Below are 18,584 nucleotides of genomic sequence, written 5' to 3' on the forward strand. Positions count from 1 at the left end.
CATTAAGGAAATTGGATCTTTATGAAAACATTTGATCTTTTGAAAATTAAATCTAGTTTTTACCCTAGATAAGTTTTCCGGAATAACCCTTTACCGGTGTTTGCAAAATATTTTTGTGGGTTTGGTGGGTTTCAGATTTGAAAATTTTAGCTCAAAACTTATGGTTTTGTGTCATCCACTTGCTAACCTTGTATTTGGAAAGCAACACGTCCAGCTTACTTGTCCCGTATATTACCTTTTGGTAAACTACCGTCCGGTTGTAAAGGAAAGCGTTGAACAAGCAACTGTTAAGGCAATGTCCCCTGACATGCTTTTAATTATGGTCTATAACGTGTCGGATTCAATTACTATCCTTGGTAGGAGCAATAGTAAAGCTCACCCTTATGATTTTTCGGTCTGGCACAAGGTCCTGTCTTTGACCACTATGCAACCACCGTTCTTACGGTTGACACCCGATTTAGTTCAGGTGACCTAATGAAATCAGGTGAATTCCTAGGATTTTACGTTCAATGGTAATGAACGCATTGAAAATAGGGTTTTCAGAAAACAAATCGGTTTGTAATTTTGATCAAAATATTTTCTCGTTCAAGCTCGAGTTTAGATATCATTGAATTCCATGAGTTTGTAATTCTCAATCTTTAAGGTCAATCTCAAGGATTGAGTAAGATCAGGCTTAAAAGCTGATTTTTGATCTTTTAAGGAGATTATCCTTTCTGGGGATCTGATTCATTAGTCTTATCCAGCTAATTTGCATGGCGCCTCCCCATTGTACGAGATAAATCCTTCTCATAGTTAGGATAAATCTGACCACTTGGCGACCCTGTTTAATGCTGAGGTCCGTGGATTTCCTGCTGATTTTAGTGATGACTTTTCTAGATTTTTCGTCAACCTACAGCTGGTCTGGACGACAACTTCTTGACCTAAATCAAGAAGCGCGTGTCTTTTTCGGAAGACTTTACTTCCTTTTAATGATGGAATTGATTCATCGTGTAGATCCATCTCTCTTACAGTAAATCAGGTAAAACTTTTTAGTTTAGTCCAAAGCAAAAGTATTTTCAGTTATTTGTACAAAAATATGTGATATATGTTTTGAATAACTTGGAAAATTTTCCCACACTTGGCTTTTATTTTCCTTTTTATTGTCCTCTATTCCATTTTAAATAAATTCAAGCGTTTTAGTTGTTTCTCAATTTATGTCCTTTCCGAGGTAACGATAATTTCGGCAGTAACACCTAGTTTTATCGTTCATAAATATGTATAAACATGATTTTGAGTTCATTTAATTGAAAATTTTGAAATTTTTTACTAGAATTGGGTAGTCAGTATATAAGACTAGGGCTGTTCTTTATTATCAGAGAGCACTAGATTCTAATACAACTACTGCTTTACTAGTATTTTTAATGGTAACCCAGTGTTTAAGATAAAAATTTTAAAATCCGAAAGAATTTAACCCCTTCCCACACTTAAGATCTTGCAATGCCCTCATTTGCAAGAAATCAGTAACAATTTAAATTATTGAGGGTGATTTGTGTGAAAATGATTAAATTTTTACCAAAGTTTCCAAATATATTGGCGTTTGTTTGCTGAATGATAAATGGTGCACATCATTTGTTCATTCCGTCTTGTTGTTATTTCACATATATTTTGCATCTTGTCGTCAAAATTAGTTGCTTTTGCTGAACTTAATGCCAGTCTTTGAAAATGCGTTGTTTTACCCTGTTGTGTACATAAGATAAACTGCAAACATATATACATATTTTTGAAGTTTGGTATATTACCCCACATTCAAAAATTATTAAAATCTAAGAATAAAAGTTAGAAAATTATAAAAACTATTACAATATTAAATAAGTATTAAACGTATCAACATTACAAATTACAAAATAAATAAAACTAAGTAGACTAGGGATGATACTGATACCAATAGGGGTTCCAAGCATAACCATAGGTGCTATAGAATGCTTCGGCAGGGTTATACGTAGGATACGGTGGCTGCATCTCTATAGACCAGGGAGGGAATATGGGTTTTGGAGTAGGAATATAGTTTCTACCTATATGTTGGCAATGAGCTATGATTTGGTTTTGATGAACTTGCCAATCTTCAAATGCTCTCTGTCTAGCATTTTCGTACTCCTGTGAAGCTATAAACCTTTGCATTTCTTGCATTTCATTTCCCCCTCCTACATTACCTTGCTGTTGGTTTCTCTCAACCTGTGGATGTCTACCATGGTATTGTACTGCGGCGTTATTTCGCCTCTTCAAAACTTTCGCACCATGGTATACATTTAAACCTATAGTATCGCGGGGTTCTGGTTCTTCGACTAATAATCCCCCCCGACTTATATCCACACCGAGATATTCAGCAATCAAAGTAATAAAAATACCACCTCCTATTATGCTATGCGGTCTCATCCCCCTAACCATAGCTGATAAATAATAACCCACACAATAAGGTATACTTACAGCGCTTTGTGGGTCTCGAATACACATATGGTAAAACAAATCCTGTTCATTTACCTTTTCCTTGTTCTTACCTCTTCGTGTAATCGAATTAGCTAAAAACCTATGAATTACTCTTAATTCAGCTCTATCTATATCCAAATAAGAGTAATTTCCCCCTTTGAATCGGTGATGGCTTGTCATTTGACTCCATACACCATGTGTAACGACCCTACTTTTCCCGTTATCTTTTACCGTTAATTATTTAACGACCGTTAACTGCTATTCGTGCCACGTCATTTCTATGACCTATATTATTATTTTTGTAATAATATATTAATTATTATGTGTTATATGAATATTTGGATTCATATTTCAAGTTATACGTTTCTACGTGTCGCGGATTTCCATCCGGCGAATCTTTTCGGTTTTCAAACCAACGGTCGAGCTTTCGGGATTTTTAAATCCTATTTATTTTAAATATGATATTTTAAGATCATATAATTATATTTAGTGTTTATATTTATTTTTCGTCGCGTAGTTATTATGTTTCCGAATTTTTAATCGCGTAAGTGCGTTTTCGCGTTTCGGGACTCGTTCGGGCTTTCGGGCCATCAGGAAATTACCATTAAGTGAGATGGGCTAGTGGGGCCCACTCCCATCCCACCATTCGGCCGAAGCCACAAGGGAGGGGGGTATTACTCCCTTGTTTTTTTCCCATTTGTGATTTAATTTCCTTTTTCATCAAATTTAATCTAAACCTAATATTTCTTTTTGCTCTCCCTTTCCTTCTTCCTTGGGCAACGACTACAACCAGCCCCAATATCATCATCATCATTAAAAATTGAAGCTTGGATCATTAATTGATTAGTATAATCGGATTCCTCTCGTCTTTCTCTACGCGACTACATCAATCGTTTCTCGATTAGGGTATAAACCCTAACCCTAGAATTTTCTATTTTTCATTTATTTACTGTATTTTGATGTTTAATTGATAGTATGATGTTTGTGGATTATTGTAATGGTGTTTGTATGCATAGATGTACTCAAAATTGCATGTTTTCGGTTTGTAAATTTCTGGACAGCAGCTATTTCGTGATTTCTGGGTTTGTGTCTGATATAAAAGTTAAAATAAACTATTTAGATGAGTTCCTCTCATCAAGAAATTAATTTTAGACTCCGGATTCATGTCGTTTCGATTCCCGGAGCCCTAGATATGATTAATTTGATTTTTGTTAAAGATTGAAAGGTGTTCTTGGCATGAACAAGGTTGGGTCCGACTTTGTGACCATCCTTGGTGTCTTTAGGGTGTGTCATTTGGTTAGGACTGATGGTGGGATGAATTTTCATGTTCGGGTCACCTAAATCCGAGCCACGGTTCACCCGTTGTGCCTAAATCACTGTTTTGAGTAAATTGAATTCCCAAGTGTTGTCATGGCTGTATATCACGACTTGTGGGCTGTTCATGGTGTGTTCTTGAGTGTACCAAAGTGTCGGGTGGTTTGCTTAGGCGGAGTTATATGTAAGGCTCGCCGAAAACCGACACCCGGGGCTCAGGATACGACCCGATGAACTTTTGATTTAAAACTTGGGATTTATTATTAAACTTATGATATAAATAATGGATTTCATTATCATTTAATTACTTATGATATAAGAAGTAATTATTATCATTTAAGACTTATGATATATATTTATTATATCATTTAATTATTACTTATGATTTAATTAACATTTTAATTAAACTTATGATTAATAATACTTTTATTATTAATGAAAAATACTTATGATAAGTATTAAATTTATTTTATGAGAATATTATTTTAAGACTTATAATAAAGATTAAATAATTATTTAATTATTATAAGACTTAATTATTATTTAATTATAATTTAATTATTAAATACTTATGATTTAATAAGTATAATTAGAAATTTATGATATGATTAATAATTCATTATTAATTAATAATACTTATGATATGATTTAAAATTTATTATTAATTAATAATACTTATATTATGACTAATATTTAATTAAGTAATTAAATACTTATGTTATATTAATTATATCATATAAACTTATCTAAACTTTAATAATTCATTTTTATTTAATTAAACTTATGTTAAGACATAATTATACACTTTTGACTTTAATAAACATTATAACCTATGTTATTATTATAACTTACACTTTTCAAATTAATGTTGACTATGTTTGACCAAGGTTGACTTTTGAGTTGACTTTCGGTTGACTTTGACTTTCAGTTGACTTCTGTTGACTTTCTAAATAAGGAAACTTTCCTAACTTCAAAACTTTCTAAAAATAGAACTTTCTAAATTTGGAAACTTTCCAAAAATAGAAACTTTCCAAAAATAGAAACTTTCCTAAAATAGAAAACTTTCCAAAAATGGAAACCTGCTAAAAATAGAAACTTTCTAAAAATAGAAAGTGTGTGTCCGTATGCTGTTCCAGTCAAACCGAGGCTTGCCGAGTATTATTCTATGTCTACTTGCAACATGTACAATAGCTATCATACTAAGACTTGACCTAAGTTAGTTATTTATATCGACCTGCTTTATTTATAGGTCGGCGTTGTGATCTTTCTTGATCACTTTACTTTACTTGCTGTTCGCTTGTTTGTGAGATTTCTTCAGTTGCTATTTAAGGTGAGTTATAGTCCCATTTTTCTATTTTAAATCTTTTGGGATGAGAATACATGCAATTTATTTTATATTTTGGACACATGTGGAAGTTGGTTTAAATTATTCATTGTGAGTTGAACAAAAATATTCCCTAGTCTGGTAACTGTAATCACTGGTTTCTACTGGTGAACGCGAATCCTACGGATAGATCTATCGGGTTTGACAACCCCATTTCGAGCTAGTCGCGCTAGCAATTTATAATCGGAATGTTTAGTACTTCGTATTTTGTTGTAGATACACTTGTTCGGTGTATATTATTTATTGTGTTTGGCAAGGGTAAATAAATGGTTAAGTGGTTACCAGGTGGCTCACGGAAAATGGAATAATGTTTTATTATATGTTTTCTAGCATATAATTTGGTGGTCCAAAAAGGAGTTTTTATGTTTTCAAACATAAATTTTTGTTGTTTAAATTAAATATTGTTTGCAATATTAAACCTATAATTCACTCAACATTTTTGTTGACAGTTACTCGCATGTTTTATTCTCAGGTTCATGATTGATTGCTTCCGCTGTGCTTAGAGAGTCTGCATATTTATGATGGCAGCTTTTGTTAAACATTAACTTGCATACTATTTTGTTACATTAAATAGTGGTTGTTTGTTGACTTTGTTTTGGTCAACTTTTGGTTAAAGTATTTATGTATAGTTTCTCTAAACTTATACAATTTAGTAGATTTTCTTTATAGGAAATCATTTTTAAATAAAGAATGCAAGTTTGTTTTATTAAATTCATATAGAGTTTCGATCAAGCTGTGGGACCAAGTGATGGAGCCGTTAAGTGTTTGACGGAGTCGTCACAGTTGGTATCAGAGCCTTGGTTGTAGGGAATTAGGCTGCATTGATGTCGTTACCCGAGTCAATAGGGTGCATTAGTGAGTCTAGTCTACAGCCCGGCCTATTATATATTATTATATGGGATTATTTGTATCGTGTTGGTATGTATATTGTTATCATACATACATTTCTATTATGTTCTGAATCCGGGAGGAACTCCCATTCTGATTTAAACGTATTCTCCGACTCATGCGAGTTCATCTTTTATAGGAACGCCTCGGTTAGTGAAACCGAGAGGGTGTCATTCTTGACTTATGAAATTCTCGACATTTCTATGTCATAATTTGTGTTTATTGATATAACGTTTGAGTTACATTACGTGTTCTAGAATTCTAGGCATTTCTATGTCATCTATTAGGGTTATGTATATAACGTTTGAGTTATATTACGTGAGATGTCATTCTTGACTTCTAAAGGCTCGGCATTTCAATGTCAGCTATTGTGTTTGGGTATATAACATTTTTGTTATATTACGTGCCTTTGTGCCGTTGTGCCCATGTGCTTTGGTTTTTGAAACGGAAAACGTAATTCTTGACTTTTAGAGATTCTTGGTACTTCGAAGACATTTTTATGTCATCGTTACTCCTATTCATTACTTTCGATGTCTTTGTCTCTTGTGCTATCCTTAGCACATTGTTAAGAAATTGTTTTAGGGAAATTGTGTTGAAATTCGAGGTTGATCGCGTGTCCTGACCTCATGTAGTGCTATTGGAATGGAACTATGAATTAGCGAAATATAATGGCGTCAGGCCAACGTGATTATATTACATTAATTCATAAGGAAGTCCCAATATTGTGACATGAGGAATAGAAAGCGAGTCAAAGAAAATTTTTACACCACTCATTCATAAATTCCGATGTATTACATGGGTGGGGAAAATATTAATTATCTCATTTGTTGATATACGAGAAGCTCGTTTTAACCAGATTATCTATCTCGTGCTCTATCCTTCATAACTCGCTCGTTAGCAACAGCTTCGCTCGGGAACAGTTTTGGCCCAAGGACTTATGTCCTGATAATAGTCAAGACAATATTTAACTCATTGGTTTCCATGACCTCGTAGCATTTGTTGACTAGATGTCGCAAGGCGATTCAAGTCCTTCACCCGATCTTCAACGATCTTACTTCAACTCCTGGTATACGGATACCCTGCTTTTCATCAAAATTTTTACACATTTGTTTAATTGGGCGGTCCTCATGGGATTATGGGCAAATAGAAGTAGTAAGATTGTCTATCATGTATGCAATTTACAAAATCATATTTGTACATATAAAATCAAATTAATAAATCTACCCTTAACTCATTTTGGCTACCATTCTAAATTATACCTTCAAATTTATTTTAAAACCAATCCTTTATTGAGTTGCTTAATTAAGTCAAATTATTTTACACGTTGTGCATACTTCTAAATTTACTAAGAACTTGGTTCCATTTATGGGGTCACATCAGACGTTTAAAGCTTTTTCAAAACTTCTTTGATTGATTATATTAAAAATTTTCGCATTACTCTACAGAGTGTTTGGATCACAGTTCTTTTCATCATCCGTTTAAGGATGAAACCTACCATTAAGTTCATTGATAGAAACTATTACACCACTTTAGATGTCGGTTTTATAAAATCTGTTGGAAAGTCTTTGCGCTCATAAAATTTCCCTCTTATGGTTGGACGTGGACGAAACGCGGACCGATAAATCAATTTTCTGGGGTACAACTCGGTGTTCACCCTATTGTAGAACAGGCGCTAGGTGGGTTTCTACCCCAACTGTTATTCTAATGGGTATCATGGATATATATTACACTAGACCGTTTGAGGAGTTTCTACTCTCAATTTTCGCTGTCAACCGCAACACCCTCGTAAACATCAATCCTAGGACTCAATACTTTGAGGTACACAAAATTTCTTTTGGAGATTCATCTCACCTGGAGTCGGCCATTCTTTATAACCCATGATTCACGTTTCCTTTCATCCGCATATAAATTGAAGAATAAGGATGAATCCTAGATTGACTCGCTCATTGTGCGAGGAAGTTTATTGTCGTTGAAATATCACACCTTTTGTACATCTTACTTTCAGAAATGTAATGAAAATTTACTTTGAAGTTCATGATCCTCGCTATTCCCTTTGAAGGAATTGTCTTAAACACCGTTACCACTGATATGGTTACTCTCTATATTTCTTCCTTTGTTGGCTGCAACTATACCTCATTCGTCCTTATATGTTCCTCTTTGGGAGCTTCTGTTTTGTTTGTTAAGAAGAAAGATGGTTCGTTTCATTTGTGGATTGATTATCGTGAATTGAACAAGCTTACTGTTAAAAAACCGTTACCCTCTTCCGAGAATTGATGATCTGTTCGATCAACTTCAAGGTTCGTCCGTTTATTATAAGATTGATCTTCGTTCCGGTTATCACCAATTACGCGCTAAAGAAACTGATATTCCGAAAGCTGCTTTCCGTACCCGTTATGGTCACTTCGAATTCCTTGTTATGCCGTTCGGATTGATAAATGCACCTGCTGTGTTCATGGACCTCATGAACCGTGTGTGTAGACCCTATCTGGACAAATTCGTTACTGTTTTCATCGACCACATCCTTATTTATTCTAAGAGTGATGAAGGGCGAAGAACATTTGAAGTTAGTGCTTGATCTGTTGAGGAAAGAAGAGTTGTACGCTAAGTTCCCTAAGTGTGCTTTCTGGTTAAGAGAAGTTCAATTTCCTCGGACATATTGTTAGTAAATAGGGAATACAAGTTGATTCTGCTAAGATTGAGGCGATTGAAAAGTGAGAAGTTCCGAAAACCCCTACTCAGATTCGCCAGTTTCTAGGATTAGCAGGCTATTATAGAAGCTTCATTCAAGATTTTTCACGAGTAGCGAAACCTCTGACTGCTTTAACACATAAGGGGAAGAAGTACGAGTGGAAGAGTGAACAAGAGTCTGCTTTTCAAACTCTGAAGAAGAAGTTAACTTCTGCACCGATATTATCACTACCTGAGGGTAATGATGATTTTGTTATCTATTGTGATGCTTCGTGTCAAGACTTTGGTTGTGTTTTGATGCAACGAAAGAAAGTTATTGCGTACGCGTCACGTCAGTTGAAGATTCACGAGCAGAATTACGTAACCCATGATTTAGAGTTGAGAGCTGTTGTGTTTGCGCTTAAGATTTGCAGACATTATCTATATGGGGTCAAAGGTACATTGTACACTGATCACAAAAGTCTTCAACATATTCTTGATCAGAAACAGTTAAATATGAGGCAACGAAGATGGGTTGAGACGTTAAATGATTATGATTGCGAACTTTTATATCATCCGGGGAAGGCCAATGATGTGGCTGATGCATTAAGTCGTAAAGAAAGGGCTGAACCTCGCAGGTTTAGGGCCTTGAATATGACAATTCAAACAAACCTCGCTAGGCAGATCCTTGAGGCACAATAAGAAGCCTTGAAGGAGGAAAATTTTGTAACGGGAAGGTCTGAGGCTTGAGTAAACAGTTAGAGGTACAAACCGATGGTACTCGGTATTTTGCGGGATGCCTTTGGGTTCTGAAGTTTGGTGATCTACGAAAACTTGTTTTAGATGAGGCTCATAAGTCTAGGTACTCTATTCATCCTGGTTCAGGAAAGATGTATCATGATCTTAAGGAGCTGTATTGGTGGCCTAATTTGAAAGCTGATGTGGCTACGTATGTGGCTAAGTGTTTGACCTGCGCTAAGGTTAAAGCTGAACATCAGAAACCGTCTGGACTTTTGGTGCAACCTGAAATTCCCGAGTGGAAGTGGGAAGGTATTAAGATGGACTTTATTACGAAGTTACCGGGAGTTGTGGGTGGTTATGATGCCATTTGGGTGATTGTTACCGACTCGCTAAGTCAACTCTTTTCTTGCCAATTAAGGAAACATATTCAATGAAGAAGTTTACTCGTTTGTATTTGAAGGAGATTATTTCGAGACATGGTGTTCCCGTATCGATTATGTTGGACTGAGGCAGTCCTAACAAGGTGCTCTAGGAACTAAACTGGATATGAGCACCGCTTATCATCCACAGACAGATGGTCAGAGTGAAAGGACCATTCAAACGTAGAAAACACGTTAAGAGCGTGTGTTATTGATTTTGGAAATGGGTGGGATAAATATTTGCCGCTGGATGAGTTTTCTTATAACAGCAGTTATCATGCAAGTATTAAAGCCGCACCATTTGAAGCTCTGTATGGTAGAAAGTGTAGGTCTCCTGTCTGTTGGAATGAGGTTGGGGATGCTCAACTCACATGACCAGAGATCATTCACGAGACTACCGAGAAGATTGCACAGATTAAGGAAAGATTGAGAACTGCCAGGAGTAGGCAAAAGAGTTATGCTGATAAGAGAAGGAACGATATCGACTTTCAGGTCGGTGATCGTGTTATGTTGAAAGTTTCACCTTGGAAGGGTGTGGTACGTTTTGGTAAAAGGGGAAAGTTGAATCCTCGAATTGTTGGACCTTTTGGGATTATTGAGAGAGTTGGACCCGTGGCTTATCGTTTGAAATTGCCACAAGAACTCAGTGTTGTTCACGATGTTCTTCATGTATCGAATTTAAAGAAGTGTTTGGCCAAGGCCGATAAGAATATTCCTCTGGAGGGACTTCATGTTGATAAGAAACTACTTTTTCTTTTAAGGAACCTGTTGAAATTATGGATCGAAAGGTTAAGACTCTTAAACAGAGTAGAATTTCTATTTTCGAGTTAGATGGAACGACGCGTTCCCGAGTTCACTTGGGAGCGTGAAGTTCAGATGAGGCAGAAGTACCCGTATTTGTTCCCAGATGCTGAGTCAACCCCTGCACCTGCTTAAATTTCGGGACGAAATTTCCGTAACGGGAAGGTACTGTAACGACCCTACTTTTCCCGTTATCTTTTACCGTTAATTATTTAACGACCGTTAACTGCTATTCGTGCCACGTCATTTCTATGACCTATATTATTATTTTTGTAATAATATATTAATTATTATGTGTTATATGAATATTTGGATTCATATTTCAAGTTATACGTTTCTACGTGTCGCGGATTTCCATCCGGCGAATCTTTTCGGTTTTCAAACCAACGGTCGAGCTTTCGGGATTTTTAAATCCTATTTATTTTAAATATGATATTTTAAGATCATATAATTATATTTAGTGTTTATATTTATTTTTCGTCGCGTAGTTATTATGTTTCCGAATTTTTAATCGCGTAAGTGCGTTTTCGCGTTTCGGGACTCGTTCGGGCTTTCGGGCCATCAGGAAATTACCATTAAGTGAGATGGGCTAGTGGGGCCCACTCCCATCCCACCATTCGGCCGAAGCCACAAGGGAGGGGGGTATTACTCCCTTGTTTTTTTCCCATTTGTGATTTAATTTCCTTTTTCATCAAATTTAATCTAAACCTAATATTTCTTTTTGCTCTCCCTTTCCTTCTTCCTTGGGCAACGACTACAACCAGCCCCAATATCATCATCATCATTAAAAATTGAAGCTTGGATCATTAATTGATTAGTATAATCGGATTCCTCTCGTCTTTCTCTACGCGACTACATCAATCGTTTCTCGATTAGGGTATAAACCCTAACCCTAGAATTTTCTATTTTTCATTTATTTACTGTATTTTGATGTTTAATTGATAGTATGATGTTTGTGGATTATTGTAATGGTGTTTGTATGCATAGATGTACTCAAAATTGCATGTTTTCGGTTTGTAAATTTCTGGACAGCAGCTATTTCGTGATTTCTGGGTTTGTGTCTGATATAAAAGTTAAAATAAACTATTTAGATGAGTTCCTCTCATCAAGAAATTAATTTTAGACTCCGGATTCATGTCGTTTCGATTCCCGGAGCCCTAGATATGATTAATTTGATTTTTGTTAAAGATTGAAAGGTGTTCTTGGCATGAACAAGGTTGGGTCCGACTTTGTGACCATCCTTGGTGTCTTTAGGGTGTGTCATTTGGTTAGGACTGATGGTGGGATGAATTTTCATGTTCGGGTCACCTAAATCCGAGCCACGGTTCACCCGTTGTGCCTAAATCACTGTTTTGAGTAAATTGAATTCCCAAGTGTTGTCATGGCTGTATATCACGACTTGTGGGCTGTTCATGGTGTGTTCTTGAGTGTACCAAAGTGTCGGGTGGTTTGCTTAGGCGGAGTTATATGTAAGGCTCGCCGAAAACCGACACCCGGGGCTCAGGATACGACCCGATGAACTTTTGATTTAAAACTTGGGATTTATTATTAAACTTATGATATAAATAATGGATTTCATTATCATTTAATTACTTATGATATAAGAAGTAATTATTATCATTTAAGACTTATGATATATATTTATTATATCATTTAATTATTACTTATGATTTAATTAACATTTTAATTAAACTTATGATTAATAATACTTTTATTATTAATGAAAAATACTTATGATAAGTATTAAATTTATTTTATGAGAATATTATTTTAAGACTTATAATAAAGATTAAATAATTATTTAATTATTATAAGACTTAATTATTATTTAATTATAATTTAATTATTAAATACTTATGATTTAATAAGTATAATTAGAAATTTATGATATGATTAATAATTCATTATTAATTAATAATACTTATGATATGATTTAAAATTTATTATTAATTAATAATACTTATATTATGACTAATATTTAATTAAGTAATTAAATACTTATGTTATATTAATTATATCATATAAACTTATCTAAACTTTAATAATTCATTTTTATTTAATTAAACTTATGTTAAGACATAATTATACACTTTTGACTTTAATAAACATTATAACCTATGTTATTATTATAACTTACACTTTTCAAATTAATGTTGACTATGTTTGACCAAGGTTGACTTTTGAGTTGACTTTCGGTTGACTTTGACTTTCAGTTGACTTCTGTTGACTTTCTAAATAAGGAAACTTTCCTAACTTCAAAACTTTCTAAAAATAGAACTTTCTAAATTTGGAAACTTTCCAAAAATAGAAACTTTCCAAAAATAGAAACTTTCCTAAAATAGAAAACTTTCCAAAAATGGAAACCTGCTAAAAATAGAAACTTTCTAAAAATAGAAAGTGTGTGTCCGTATGCTGTTCCAGTCAAACCGAGGCTTGCCGAGTATTATTCTATGTCTACTTGCAACATGTACAATAGCTATCATACTAAGACTTGACCTAAGTTAGTTATTTATATCGACCTGCTTTATTTATAGGTCGGCGTTGTGATCTTTCTTGATCACTTTACTTTACTTGCTGTTCGCTTGTTTGTGAGATTTCTTCAGTTGCTATTTAAGGTGAGTTATAGTCCCATTTTTCTATTTTAAATCTTTTGGGATGAGAATACATGCAATTTATTTTATATTTTGGACACATGTGGAAGTTGGTTTAAATTATTCATTGTGAGTTGAACAAAAATATTCCCTAGTCTGGTAACTGTAATCACTGGTTTCTACTGGTGAACGCGAATCCTACGGATAGATCTATCGGGTTTGACAACCCCATTTCGAGCTAGTCGCGCTAGCAATTTATAATCGGAATGTTTAGTACTTCGTATTTTGTTGTAGATACACTTGTTCGGTGTATATTATTTATTGTGTTTGGCAAGGGTAAATAAATGGTTAAGTGGTTACCAGGTGGCTCACGGAAAATGGAATAATGTTTTATTATATGTTTTCTAGCATATAATTTGGTGGTCCAAAAAGGAGTTTTTATGTTTTCAAACATAAATTTTTGTTGTTTAAATTAAATATTGTTTGCAATATTAAACCTATAATTCACTCAACATTTTTGTTGACAGTTACTCGCATGTTTTATTCTCAGGTTCATGATTGATTGCTTCCGCTGTGCTTAGAGAGTCTGCATATTTATGATGGCAGCTTTTGTTAAACATTAACTTGCATACTATTTTGTTACATTAAATAGTGGTTGTTTGTTGACTTTGTTTTGGTCAACTTTTGGTTAAAGTATTTATGTATAGTTTCTCTAAACTTATACAATTTAGTAGATTTTCTTTATAGGAAATCATTTTTAAATAAAGAATGCAAGTTTGTTTTATTAAATTCATATAGAGTTTCGATCAAGCTGTGGGACCAAGTGATGGAGCCGTTAAGTGTTTGACGGAGTCGTCACACCATGTGTATCAAAATTTTCATCTATCTTTCTACCATTTAGTATCAACCCTCTACAATCGGCAGATGCTAACTCCTCATATATATACGTAAAGCCTGAGCCATGTCTAGTAAAGACATGTGGCGCATCGAACCTCCTAACAAAAATCTAATAAAAGATCGATCGGTTAAACTAGCTACCCGATCATTTAATTCTATACTACACAACAATTCTTCACACCATACTTTATATACAGGTCTACGCATGGTGAATAAACGTACCCAGTCATCAAAAGTAGAATTACCATACCTCTGTGCAAGTAATTCCCTAATTGGCCCGGCCAATTCTACAGCTTCTAATGGTCCCCATTCTATGACCCTAGGTACCTCAACAACTTTAGAATGAAGAGTATGCAAACCCCTTTGGTATTTTGGATAATCTATCCAAAGTCTGTCAAATCTCAGGTTCGGGTGCAAATCTTCCAAGTGCATATCAGAAAATGTCATGACTGGATGAGGTATATCTTGCTTGTAGTAGTTATCCACCTCCTGTTGTTCCGCATTCTCAGCAGGAGCATTGCGAGCTTGGGATGAAGATTCACCCCTTTCAGTCTGCAAAACACATCAAACACAATTTTTGTGCATCCAAATATGCATTAGTGTCAGCAAAATCATCAATCAAAATAATTACAATGACATGATCAATTTATATCAAACTTAAGCTCATTTTCATATTTTCATCAAATCTACACTTTTTCAAATAAGCATATACGAAAATGTTCGCCAAGTTCATAAGCATTCAACTCAAATAACATGTCAAAATAATCATTACTAGCAATTAAACAAGTTTTAAATGGCATTATCTCTCAAAAATCAAGTTCATGAATTTTTAGACTTGAAAAAGTCCACTTTAATTCTCAAAATCATGTTTAGGCTCAAAGTTTGGATCATTTAACTACCAAAACATGTTACACTACTTACTTTAGCAACAATTCATGATAAAAATCGGCCATAACCTGTTTATATCAAAAAGCCCCAAATTGCTCAAGAACACAAACCCTAGATTACTCAAAATTTGAAGTTTAAGGCTTCTAATCATGTTAAATAGCATCAATCTAGGTTATACAAGTATAATACATAAATAATTTAAGCATAATTACACTAAAAAGCATCAAAATCAAATTGGAAAAAAAATTGCTCAAGAACACTAATTTTCGAATTAAATGGTGTTTAGGTGTAGAAATTTACCGTTTTTCTTGAGTAATTCCTTGATAGCATCCTTCTCAACATGATTTTAGTAAAAGATTTGATGATTAACGGTCAAAAATTTTGATTTTGGGGGTTTTTTTTCGTGTATTTTCGGCAGTATTTCGCTGTATGTTTGAGTTGTGGTGTGCAACTGAGCTGTTCCAGCTCCTTTTATTTTTTTTCTGTAATTCGATCCCTCCGCGAGTCGCGGAGATTTCCCCTTCAAACTCCGCGAGTCGCGGAGTTTGTTTTTTTTTTTTTGTTTTTTTTAACATCTTATACTAATTAAAACAATTAAGTAATTAATTTTAAAATTTTGTTTCCTTTGTTATTTAGGACGAGGTCGTTTTGGATCGATGTCCTAGTCCGTCCTTCGACAAAATTTTAAAATTTGTCTTTTTGTAGCGATTGTTTTAAAAGCTAAGATTTTTGGGTTTTTTTTTAATGTTTTTGGCATACTTTAATTCAATAAGATTAAAAATAATGATAATAAAAGTTCTCGTCCCTCCCTCGGGTAAAGCAATTTCGGTTCAAAGACCTAGTCTTCAACTTACGACGAATTTTAAAAATCATATTTTTAACTTAATGAGATAAAGTAAATTTTTGTTTTTAAATTCACACAATTTAAATATAAAATTCAAAATTAATATTAAAAATTCACACCAAACTTAAAATTTGAAATGCATAAAATTAAAAATTCATATTTTAAAAATTAAAAATTCACACCAAACTTAATTTAAAAATTCATATTATAAATTCACACCAAACTTAATTTAAAAATTCATATTATAAATTCACACCAAACTTAATTTAAAAATTCATATTATAAATTCACACCAAACTTATATTAATTTTTCAAATATTTACAATTTTAAAAATATTGTTTTTACAAAGTTTACAATATTAATTTAAGATTTATATAATAATTTTAAAAACATGGTAAAAATAAAATTAAAAATCTTTTTGGCTTTTTATCCCACTTTAATCAATCAAATATTATCAAAAATATGCGCCCCTCTTTTCGGTAAAGTAATTTCGGTTCCAAAACCTAATTTAACTCATGACGAATTTTTGAAATATTTTGGGTTGATTGATTAAAGATATTTATACCTTAAGAATAAACGTTAAATTTCGCAGTGATGTAATAAATTTTTGAATGATATCTGTAGCGACCCGACCAAAATCGTCATTGACGGCGCCGCTAACTGAGGTCCCGTTACGTGGTCGTAGTCCCTATATGAGACTCGTTTGACCAAAATTATGTCGCATTCATTTGAAAAGTACAAGACTTGCAAAGTTTAGTTTAACAAGCGGATCGACAACAAGTTTAAGTTTACAAAAGTTATAAAGTACGAATGAAATATTTAGCGACATAATTAGTTTAATTCACAGTTGCTATAAATAGCGTAAATATGTAGACCAAGGTTTAAATCCAAAAGTGCTATCCCTAGCGTATGCATGCATGGTTGACTCCAATCAAGAAATCAAAGAGTGCGGAAGCATGTATCAAGTAGCCAAGTATGAACCTGAGAAAACATGTAGAAAACTGTCAACACAAAAACGTTGGTGAAATCATAGGTTTAAGTAAGTAAGTGAGTAAAAGTAAAGTAAGTCGAACCACAAGATTTGCAAAGTTGAATAATAGTACATTCTAAAAGTTAATATTCACGAGCACCCAATTATCAAAGCTTAACATTCCGTCCGTTGAATACCCCATAAATTAGTGCTAGAACAACACTGTTTCCCGAAAATATATTTCATCCGTAGACGGTAGCGAACCGTCAAAGATGAGGGTTGTCAAACCCATATGGCCATATAACATAAGTTCTCGCTTACACCATCTGATGTAACTAATGATAATCGGATTGAGGATTTTCGTTCTAAACTCGTATGTAGAATGTTTGTTTTCCCGTTCTTGTGTTCACTTAGTTCAAAAGAATCGTTTATGTTTTCTCATCCCAAAAGTAAGTTCAAAAGAGTAAAAAGTGGGACTATGATCTCACCTCGAGTGGACGAGTATAAAAGTACTTCACAAAGTAAACGTGTGCATGAAAGTTGCTTAGCCTTGACCTAAACAAGTAAGTTGTATCAATTAACCGGTTACGACACAAGGTCGGGCGAAATGTGTTCAATTAGTCCTATGGCTCGTTACGACTCGATTAAATATAGCATGTGAATCACGTTGCCAAGTTTCATGCGAGAATCAAGTATAAAAGCATGTTAGAACGATTGCATAAAAGTTTGGTTAAGTTTGACTAAAAGTCAAACTTGGTCAAAGTCAACGAAAAAGTCAACATGTTCGGGTCGGGTCCCGGACTATTTTTCTATGCTAATTATTCATATACAAGTATATTAGAACAAGTTTCATGTGAATCGGAGGTCGATAGCTAGTCAAACATTTCACGTGAAAAGGGACATAATGTGCAGAATCTGGCCAGACCCATTTGCGCGCCGCGCGGGGTGAGGTGCGCGCCGCGCACCATGCTGTTCAGCTATTTTCTGCAGTTTTCAACTTATGCACGAATCCAACTTCAAAAATTCCTAACTCACAAACCGCAAATCTCCTAAACATGTATCTTATATCGTTGGAAAGGTATTTTAACAAGGAATACAACTAAACACTTTTCATAGATCATAACTGACAATTTCCAAATCGAAAACATCATCAAAGTTCATCATTTTCAACCAAAAATCAAAGAAACGCATTTTATGATTCGGGAACTTTTAACATACAAATGATATGACGTTTTGAAGGTAATAACGCATACATTGCAACTAGACGCATATTCCAAGTTTCAATAAACATTTACTACGTCAAAATCACTAGCCACGTTATCGTTTCAAAATCAATTTCGACACAAATGAGACTTATGATTCACTAATCAAACGCTAGCATACATCACACCATTTCGAAGCTATTTACGCATACAATTTAACTAGTTAACTAGCATACATTCAAACAAGTGTCTCAACTAGCATTCAACCGCATCAAGTTCCTACCAAAACGATAATCGATTCACCAAAAACACATTTCATGTTATTGAGCTAGTTTTTCATCATCCAACATATCAAAACGAAGCTAATGAAGTAACTAACACTTTTAACACATACACTTTATCTTATAACATCATTTGAGCAACCAAAACTCAAGATTAAGCTAGACCCATTTGGGTGTTCATGTCATATTTTCAAAACACGAAGAACGAGCATACAAATTACATACACGACATC

At 34.0% G+C, this 18,584-nt stretch overlaps 1 pseudogene; it reads right to left on the bottom strand.

Annotated features, from left to right (window-relative positions):
• Window positions 1–18,584, bottom strand: part of LOC139854980 (uncharacterized) — a 241,793-nt pseudogene that overhangs the window by 215,739 nt on the left and 7,470 nt on the right.

This window comes from Rutidosis leptorrhynchoides, chromosome 6 (genome assembly GCF_046630445.1).
Source record: "Rutidosis leptorrhynchoides isolate AG116_Rl617_1_P2 chromosome 6, CSIRO_AGI_Rlap_v1, whole genome shotgun sequence".
Taxonomy (NCBI): Eukaryota; Viridiplantae; Streptophyta; class Magnoliopsida; order Asterales; family Asteraceae; genus Rutidosis; species Rutidosis leptorrhynchoides.